General features: G+C 37.1%; 1 pseudogene; it reads right to left on the bottom strand.

Moving 5' to 3' along the window:
- Positions 1–236: 236 nt before the first annotated feature.
- LOC121777385 lies at positions 237–9629 on the bottom strand (annotated as a pseudogene).
- Positions 9630–10455: the final 826 nt, after the last annotated feature.

Below are 10455 nucleotides of genomic sequence, written 5' to 3'. Positions count from 1 at the left end.
AAAGAAACTGTTCTATGCAAAAACCTTAGATTAAAACTATGTTGCCAAACCATGGTCAAAACAAGTTCCCACTAAAAAAAGAAACATAAAACCTTTCAAGTTACAACAGTTTCACAAGGCCAAGACAAACAACATTTGGCCACAGAGGCGAGAGCCACCCTGGGCATACGGGTGTTTGGAAGAAAATACGAGCTAGCTTGTGCTCTTACGAGATAACAAAAATGTTACCTGCTGCCTCAGTTAGACGAGCTAGCACTAGCAGCCACGGTTTTGTCAAGGGGCTGCGAGACATCATGGCTTCCAAAGTCGAGCATATTTGGCTCCGGAAAGGCCATATTTCCCACATTGTGATGGCGTGTGTATCTTGGTGGTGCCGGATTCCTTACATTCATAGCCGGATATCTATAAACCTGAGGCGGCAGACATATTCTGCAAAAATCACCAAGCAAAATGACAATTACTATACTCGTATATGCAAATATTGTGTTCAGCAAAAATAACAAATATGTTCCTGTCCCGCGGTGCTTTTGCCCATCCTCCCACGCAAATGGGACAGCTGACAAAAGTACGGGTTGCATACCGTAGATAGCTGGACTAGGATGAAAGCCGTTATGGTGATGGGAGAAGCCGTTCTGCTTATAATGTATTACAGGGATGAGACTTTCCCATGGGTATAAGGAGGAGACCTACCTAAGCCCAAGTCATAGCACCATCGACCATGCTGCAAATATTGAATGTAACGATCATAATTCCCCGTAAGATCAGTTGAAATTAAAGATTCGGCCAATCCACTCATACTTTGGTGGCACTGGTCAATTTCCACGTGATTTGAATGGCTTGACACAGAGGACGACTTTTCTTCGTGGCTACCAATTATAGAAGCATTCTTTTCACACTTATCTACGCTTCGAGTTTCTGATACAGATGAATCTGCAAAAATTTTAAGGCCTTCAAGAGGAGAGGTGCTAAGATTGCCATGGTCCCTTTCAAGTAAAACTACCGACTCTTTTAACGAGCCACCATTCCGTTCTCTGCTTTCTCTGTCTAATGTCCTTCCAAACCCCTGAGGTACATCTTCGGGCAAACTAGTTGATACGGCATACTTATCCATGTATTGATCAACATTATCAGTTCTACAAAACCCAGCGTTAGGAATGGGAACAGCAGATACAGGCCAGTTGATTAATATCAATTTGTCGAAATCCTGAACATCGGGCCTTTGTCCACCTCCATGCCTTGCCATGGTGTTCGCGAAGAATTTTTTAAGCTCATTAGCCATTGAATCTTCAGGCCGTTGCAGTATCATTGCAAGTTTTCTAGCACTATAAGAAAAGGCACTGCGTATCCGGTAGAAGTTTCCTGTACAAGAACACATACTAATTAAAAAAACAGACGTCAAATTCAGCCAACGATGTTAAGATGCAGTCGATGTCTATACATTAAAACAGTATATAGTTGTGTATTATCGACGATGAAATAGGTTGTTTGTATCCCAGTGAAGCAATGAAACAATGCATACCTTTGCTGACATTGCGTCCAAGATTATTGATTTCTTTTAGCGGATCAACTATGTTAAGATGCTTCTTTTGAAACACACATGGAGTTTTGTCGTCGGCTCTAATAGGAACTGAAAACATGCTGACACAATAATTCAGGAAATCGTTGCCTAGCAGTAAATCTTTGTCACTATCTTCTGGGATCTCAACTGTAAAACAGAGAACATAATAATCATTTAAATTTCAGCAGTTGCAACTAAGTGATTCCGACTAACAAAAAAAAGCTCACCAACAAAAGGTGGAAGCGAAGAAACGTGGACTACGCCATTTAAGCTAACACAGTAAGTGTCCCAGTCAAATTTGCTGAAATAGTCCAGAAACTTGTATATAACCTGAAGTAAAAAATATGATTCATTATTAGGTTTACTACGATATAGGGAAAAGAAAGAAATGGACAATACTAAAGGTCCATCTAGTGCTGAGTGATAAAGATGGAAAATGTACAACACGAGTGTCTCCAAGGCATAGGTAGAAATCAGCCCATGATGAGCACCAAGAATGCGACTTTCGTAGTAGCACTACGCCTTATGCCTTAATCAGGATAATACTGCGTTAGAACAGATGGTCGATCAACCTGAAAAGGAAAGACAATGCATCATATGAGGCAGTTAGCAAGAATTCGGATAAAGGAATAAAATAAATCAACAAATATAAATTACCTGCTCGACGAAGCATAAAGTGTAAAGGCCCCCAATTTGATTAAATGATAGGTCCACAACAATATCCTGAACAATACATTTCACAAGCTTAACCTGCCACACAAAGAAGTTGTTTCATCAAGCCGGATTTCACAGACTTCCATAAATTTCAAGTGCCTTTGAATTAATATCCAACTTTTACCAACAAGAAGAGATGAAGAACACATTAAAATGACATTGGTACAATTCCATCCATCTATGAAGCCACACCACTAAGCCCTAAGTTATCATTGGACCATCTCACTCAAAATGATTTAGATTAACTGGAATACTGGATTGAAGAGGTTTTTGACCAGACAGTTTGACGACTTCTCTCAAACATCTATCAGCCAAAACCTACTACTTATGCACACCGTAAAACAAGGTGATGCAACCAGAATCTTCTTCATTCTCAAACAGATACTTTATTGTCTAATTAAGCATCATTATTCGTAAAAAAAAAGCATGCATACCTCAGCGCGAATGAGTTGGACATCCTTTACTACGTACTCAGCATCCGTATTTTTCTCTTCCTCTTCCAAGACATATTTCATTTCATCAGCCAAAGTATCTTCGACATTTGCGCCACCAAAGGCAGTTAAATCTATGTCTCCATCCCGAAGATAAGTTTTTAGTGGCACAGATCTGTATGGAAAGACCTGCACAAACTTCAAAGTTTGATCCAACAAAAGGAAATGTAAGGTTTGGGGCAAAAAAAGAAAAAAACTACTTAGCCCTACATGTCTGATCCAAAAAGTAACAAGCATCAGCGACTTCTTGCAAGTCTAGGCAAAGCACCACTAGAGATAATAATCGGTGGGCTTTTAACGATCTCATTCCGCTTTCTACAATATTATATAACTTGTTGGAATTTTAGTGTATTAGCACTCTTAGTGTGTTAGCACTTTAATTCTTGGGAATTAATTCGGTTGATTCAGTTGAATTTTCCTATTCTAATCTGATTTTGGTGGCAACAGTTTTGGCAGTTTGAGACAGTTAGTAACTGTTTTGGATCAGTTTGATTAGTTAACTGCTTTGGCGGTTTAGTGGTAACTGCTTTGGCTGTTGGTTTTTTGGTTAAATACATGACAGAAATGAGTAACAATCATCTAAGAACTTAGTATTATCCGATCATTGATTTTGATACACTCAAAATACTTGATCTGAAAGTGTTCTACACGATTCTAAGTTATCCAAGTCATTCTAATAGGATTTCCTAATTCTATATTCCCCAACAAAGATCAAGTAATTTAGAAGATGACTGGACATGATTCTGTTAGAGATATGACTGCAAAATTCACAAAATTGGAGAAGTTTGAAGGAGTGGATTTTCGAAGATGGAGAAAGAAGATGCACTTCTTGCTTACCACCCTGAAGGTTGTTCATGTTCTCACCACCACAATGCCTGAACCTGCAGAGGAGGAATCTCTGGAACAGACAAGAAGAAGGCAGAAATGGGAAAATGATGACTATGTGTGCAGAGGGCACATCCTTAATGGTATGACAAATTCTCTTTTCGATATTTATCAAAATGTTGAATCATCCAAAGAACTTTGGGATTCTCTAGAGTCTAAATATATGGCAGAGGATGCCTCTAGCAAGAAATTCCTTGTTAGTAATTTCAATAATTATAAGATGCTAGACTCTAGACCAGTAATGGAACAATACAATGAATTGCTAAGGATTCTTGGACAATTTCAACAACACCAGATGCATATGGATGAATCCATATCAGTTTCTAGTGTCATTGATAAATTGCCCCCCTCTTGGAAAGACTTCAAACACACTCTAAAGCATCAAAAGGAAGAACTTTCCTTGGTGCAACTTGGTTCTCATCTCCGGATAGAAGAGTCTTTAAGGATTCAGGAGATGGAAAAGAACAAGGAAAAGGGTGTTGCTGGTTCATCGTCTATCAACATGATAGAAGATGGAAAGAAGTTTAAAGGGAAAAGGAAGATGAATCAAGGAGAATCTTCTGATAATAAGAAACAAAAGTATGTTTGCTGGAAATGTGGAAAACCAGGCCATTTTAAGAAAGATTGTAGGTCTGGAAAGAAGGGATTCAAGATTGGAACAAGTACCAGTGGTTCCAATTCTGGACCTGGTGGATCTAAGGATCTCAATGTACCTCAAGGTATTAACATACTTAATTCTAACATTTCTATTCAGAATTATGTTTCTGAAACACCAAGTTCATTCTATGTACAGGATGATGAACTCACTTGGTGGGTGGATTCTGTGGCTACAAACCATGTATGCAAGGATAAAATATGGTTTACATCTTTACAGATGATCTCTGATGGATTAGTGATCAGGATGGGGAATAGCTATAGTGAATCAGTAGAAAGAATAGGAAATGTTAGACTTGTTTTTACTTCTGGAAAACAATTGTTGCTATTAGATGTATTGTATGTTCCCACTATTAGAAAGAATCTAATGAGTGGTACTGTAATAAATAACCTAGGCTACAAACAAGTAATTGAAGCAAATAAATATGTTTTATCTAAACATGGTGTGTTTGTTGGTTTTGGTTATTTATGTAATGGAATGTTAAGATTAAACATTGAATCACCTTTTGAGGATAAATCTGTTTATGTGATCACCACTAATGAACAATCAACTTCAAACTTGTGGCATGAGAGGTTAGGACATGTTCATTATAAAAGACTTATTGAAATATCTAAAAGTAGCCTAATCCCTGCCTTTAATGTTAGCAAAGATAAATGTAAAACATGTATGTTAACAAAGATAACAAGGCAACCGTTTAGTGATGTTATGAGAGAATCAAAACTGCTAGAGTTGATTCACAGTGACCTCTGTGATTTTCATTCAACCCCATCAATTGGAAATAGAAAGTATGTCATTTCTTTTATTGATGACTCAACTAGATTTTGTTATATATATTTGCTGAATTCTAAGGATGAAGCCTTAGAGAAATTCAAAGTGTACAAAACAGAAGTTGAGGTACAAAAGGGTGAATGTATAAAAGTCTTTAGGTCAGATAGGGGAGGTGAGTATTATGATCCTCATTACTTTGAATCAGTGGGAATAATCCACCAAACTACTGCCCCTTATACACCACAGCAGAATGGGATTTCAGAAAGAAAGAATAGAGTTTTGAAAGAAATGGTTAACTCTATGCTCTCATATTCTGGACTAAATGATGGATTTTGGGGAGAAGCTATATTAACTGCTTGTTACCTCTTGAATAGAGTCCCAAATAAGAAAAGTAAAACAACACCCTATGAGTTGTGGTTTGGAAAACCTCCAAACTTAAACTATCTTAAGGTGTGGGGCTGCAGAGCAGTGGTAAGACTCAATGATCCTAAACGAAGGATATTGGGTGAAAAAGGAATTGACTGCATTTTTATTGGATATGCAAATCATTCCAAGGCTTATAGGTTTTATGTTCTAGAACTTAATAAGTCTGTTTCTGTGAACTCTGTAATAGAGTCAAGGGATACAATCTTTGATGAGAATAGATTCACATCTATCTCAAGGCCTAAGGATTTGTTTTCAAATTCTGAAAACAGATTGGTAATCTCTGAACAACAATCAGAGGAACCTTCAACTCAACATTGGGTTAGAAGGAGTGTTAGGCTAAGGAATCAAAGTAACCTGGATGAAGGATTTCAAATCCATCTCATTGAAGGATCAAGGGATGAGCTGCAATCCCAGTACCCCTATTGTTTTATTATTGAAGAGGATCCTAACACTTTCAAAGAAGCCATGTCATCTAGGGATGTCTCATTTTGGAAAGAGGCTATAGATGATGAAATGGATTCTATACTCCAAAATAACACTTGGGCATTAACTGATTTACCCACTGGCTGCAAACCATTGGGGTGTAGATGGATCTTTAAAAGAAAGATGAAAGTTGATGGATCCATAGACAAGTTCAAAGTTAGGCTTGTCATTCAAGGATTTAGACAAAAAAAGGGCATAGACTATTTTGATACCTATGCACCTGTGGCTAGAATATCCACTATCAGATTGCTAGTGGCTATGGCTTCTATTCATAAACTCCTCAATCACCAAATGGATGTCAAGACAGCCTTCTTGAATGGTGATTTGGATGAGAAAATTTATATGAAGCAGCCTGAGGGATACACCTTACCAGGAAATGAACACAAGGTGTGCAAGTTGATTAAGTCATTATATGGTTTGAAACAAGCACCCAAGCAATGGCATCAAAAGTTTGATGACATTATTTTATCGAATGGTTTTCTTCTAAATCAGGCTGATAAGTGTGTTTATTCAAAGCTTGACAAATCTGGTAAAGAAGTCATTATTTGTCTTTATGTGGATGATATGCTTATATTTGGTACTAGCCAAGACCAAATAGATAAAACAAAGGAGTTCTTATCATCTAAGTTTTCTATGAAAGACTTAGGTGAGGCTGAAGTCATATTGGGGATTAGGATAAAAAGAGAAGCACCTAACAGGATTTCTATTACACAATCTCATTATATTGAGAAAGTTTTGAAGAAGTTCAATTATGGAAATTGTACTTCTGTAAGCACTCCTATAGATCCTAATGTAAAACTCTTGCCTAATAAAGGTAAGGCAGTTTCCCAATTGGAATATTCTAAAGCAATTGGATGCTTAATGTATGCTATGATCAACACTAGGCCTGATATAGCATTTGTTGTTGGAAGGTTAAGTAGGTTTACTCATAATCCTAGCATACATCACTGGCAGGCAGTGAGGAGGTTACTCAAGTACCTCAAAGGAACCATAAACTATGGTTTGTGTTATTGTGATTTTCCTTCAATTTTGGAAGGATATTCGGATGCAAGTTGGATAACAAATCTAGAGGATCATTCCTCTACTAGTGGTTGGATTTACTTGCTGGGAGGTGGAGCCATCTCATGGGCTTCAAAGAAGCAAACTTCTATCACAAATTCTACTATGGAATCAGAATTTGTGGCACTTGCTGCAGCTGGAAAGGAGACAGAATGGCTTAGGAATTTGATATATGAAATTCCTTTATGGCCTAAGCCTATATCACCTATCTCAATAAGATGTGACAGTGCTGCAACTTTGGCTAAAGTGTATAGCCAAGTTTACAATGGGAAGTCTAGACATTTAGGTGTCAGACATAGCATGGTTAGGGAGCTGATCACTCGTGGGGTCATTTCAGTTGAATTTGTTGGGACACAACAAAATCTGGCAGACCATCTAACCAAAGGCTTGGCAAAAGATTTAGTTATCAAATCTGCTAAAAGGGTGGGGCTCAAGTCTATCTAATCTTATCTGTTTGGGATACCCAATTCCCTTCTAACTTGATGTTAGATGTGGAATTCAATGTGGAAAGCCTAAACATGTGAGATTGACACATGTTCAAACCATCCGAGGTATGTGTATTATTCTGTCAGTTTAAAAGAGGTTGAAGCTTTGCTTCTTAATGGCTTTTTTGACAAATTATTTTGGCATGACAAGATGAAAAGCTACCTATATAAACATGGAATCCAAGTTGTTTCAATAAAGCTCTGGACTTAGTTTTATAAATGTTTATTGAAGGATATGGACACTAGACTTGTTATTAAGGTGTCAGGTTTAGATTGATTAGTTGGAAAGTTATGTGTATTTTAAGACTGATATTCAAAGAAATTGTAAGAGTTTAAGTCTTAGACCACTCTTATAATTCGAATATTTGTACTTTACTATACTAAAATGGAAATTCAATCCTTGAGATATTTTCATTTATGCATAATTTTGTTTTCTGTTTTGTTTATTTGATCAAGCTTATATATACACTAAAATAGGGGAGGAATGTTGGAATTTTAGTGTATTAGCACTCTTAGTGTGTTAGCACTTTAATTCTTGGGAATTAATTCGGTTGATTCAGTTGAATTTTCCTATTCTAATCTGATTTTGGTGGCAACAGTTTTGGCAGTTTGAGACAGTTAGTAACTGTTTTGGATCAGTTTGATTAGTTAACTGCTTTGGCGGTTTAGTGGTAACTGCTTTGGCTGTTGGTTTTTTGGTTAAATACATGACAGAAATGAGTAACAATCATCTAAGAACTTAGTATTATCCGATCATTGATTTTTATACACTCAAAATACTTGATCTGAAAGTGTTCTACACGATTCTAAGTTATCCAAGTCATTCTAATAGGATTTCCTAATTCTATATTCCCCAACATAACTTAGGTTCATTATTACTTGTGCTTGAATTATAAGAGTAAGGAGTGGAAGTAAGCATTGGAAATAACCCGCTCCCTACCATTTAAGCAAATTGAATACAATGAGCACCAGATCACAAAAAATATATTCATCACAAATTGCCAATTTTCTTCCATGTAGCTTTAATTACACAATAGCTTTAACGATAAAACAAAGTTATGCAATTAAGAATAGCCTTAATAGCAACTAAACAACATAAAAAACAATCAAATCATATTCAATGCATTATTCCAACTATACCTAAGTCCTAAACACAACAAATCTCCCATATCCAAATGAACGACGCGTGGACTAATTTGTTAAATCCTACTTCCTAGAAATCAACCCTCCCCCCCTAACCCTACACCATTTCCATGTGTCACGGAAATAACTTTTTAACTCATATTGCCAATTATCTACCATATACAAATTTGTTAGCATTAATTGTATTTGTGCAAGACAAAAAAATCCAAATGGCTGCTCCTACATTTACGATAAAAGCTATCCTCGTACACAAATCAGTTATATCCATGCATGCAAAAACCAAACTATAACATCACCGAATGAATAGTGAAAAACTACTGAACCCCACAACGCATCACACAAACACTGCAAAGGCCATAACACACCATTTAGGGTGTCGATATCTTCCATCAGCAAATGCAAGATTCCATCAGGCAATCAGTGTATGCCGACAAATTAGCATATTAGAGCACAGTGACCTACCATTCTAATTGCAAGAAATCTCATCAACCAATCACCATAATTCGATAAACACAGCATATCGAAAGCTATCAACCTACCATTGTAAATGCAAGGTTTCAAATCGAGCATCACCACACAGCATACCGAGTTCCACTATCCATCTAAACATACCTAGATGCAATAATCTTCATCACACATTCACCACAACTGCACTTATCTCTCAAACACAGAAATGTATACAGACACAATTCTTGATTAATCTCTGCCAAAACCAAAAATAAACATAAGAAAAAAAAGAACAGAATTTTCACCTGAGCACCAACACAATTCTTGATTAATCTCTGAATATACTCAACCACATTTCTCCTCCTCTCCTCTGACACAGGAGTAGGCTGTACCTTCCTGATTATCTCCGCCGCCGCCCAACTCTCCGACCCAATCTCCAACCGGTTTGTCTCAGTGAACAGCGTCGAATGTGAAGACATAGGGTTCATCTCCGCTGCTTCGCAAAGATCACCCATGTAATTCAAATAAAAATTTAATCTTTTCACTTGAGCAATTCACACACACCCAATCATTTGAGCCCAATAATACACAACACAAACACCATTCGATCACGAAAAAAAAAAACAAATTGAATCGGAAAAATTGCGAGAAATTAGCAAAAGATGCTCCCTTTCCACACGGTGAGCGAAAGGGGGAAAAGGGTTTAAGGCTAAAAACGGTAGCAGAAGGAGATTTTTGGGAGATTGTAAAGAAGGGAAGGAGTGTTTAATTAGTTTGCAAGTGCTCGTTATATACACAGCTGTGTTAGGTACAAGCAAGAAACATGAAACAGCAGAGAAGAATGAATTTTGATTTTTGGATTTTCCGAATTGAAATTTAACCAAATGACATAAATGTTACACTACCAATTACAGATCAGTGCAACGATAATTATTTCAATTTTTTATGATTATTTACCGTCGACTAATTTTCATCCCTCTTTAATTAAACATGGTTTTCAACAATCAATCACAGTGCTTATTAGGGTTGGAACGGTACGGTATACCGTGCCGAAATTGTCATACCGCATACCGTACCGAAAAGTGCGGTATGACCAAAAACCTTACCTTTACCGTACCGCTTTTTTCGGTATACCGCATACCGGTATACAGAAAAGTCGGTATATCAAAATTTAGATATCGTTACCTTATCGACATTTCGGTATACCGTACCGCGATTTCGGCATACCGTTGCGGTATGCCGAAATCGCGGTACGGTATACCGAATACCGCATGTCAAAACCTAACATTCATGCATTAAATAGCAAAAGTATCATTTTAAACATCTAAGAAATATCCAAAA

Source organism: Salvia splendens, chromosome 2 (assembly GCF_004379255.2).
Source record: "Salvia splendens isolate huo1 chromosome 2, SspV2, whole genome shotgun sequence".
Taxonomy (NCBI): Eukaryota; Viridiplantae; Streptophyta; class Magnoliopsida; order Lamiales; family Lamiaceae; genus Salvia; species Salvia splendens.
Note: the sequence above shows the minus strand (reverse complement) of the source record. Positions and strands in the feature narration are given on the sequence as shown.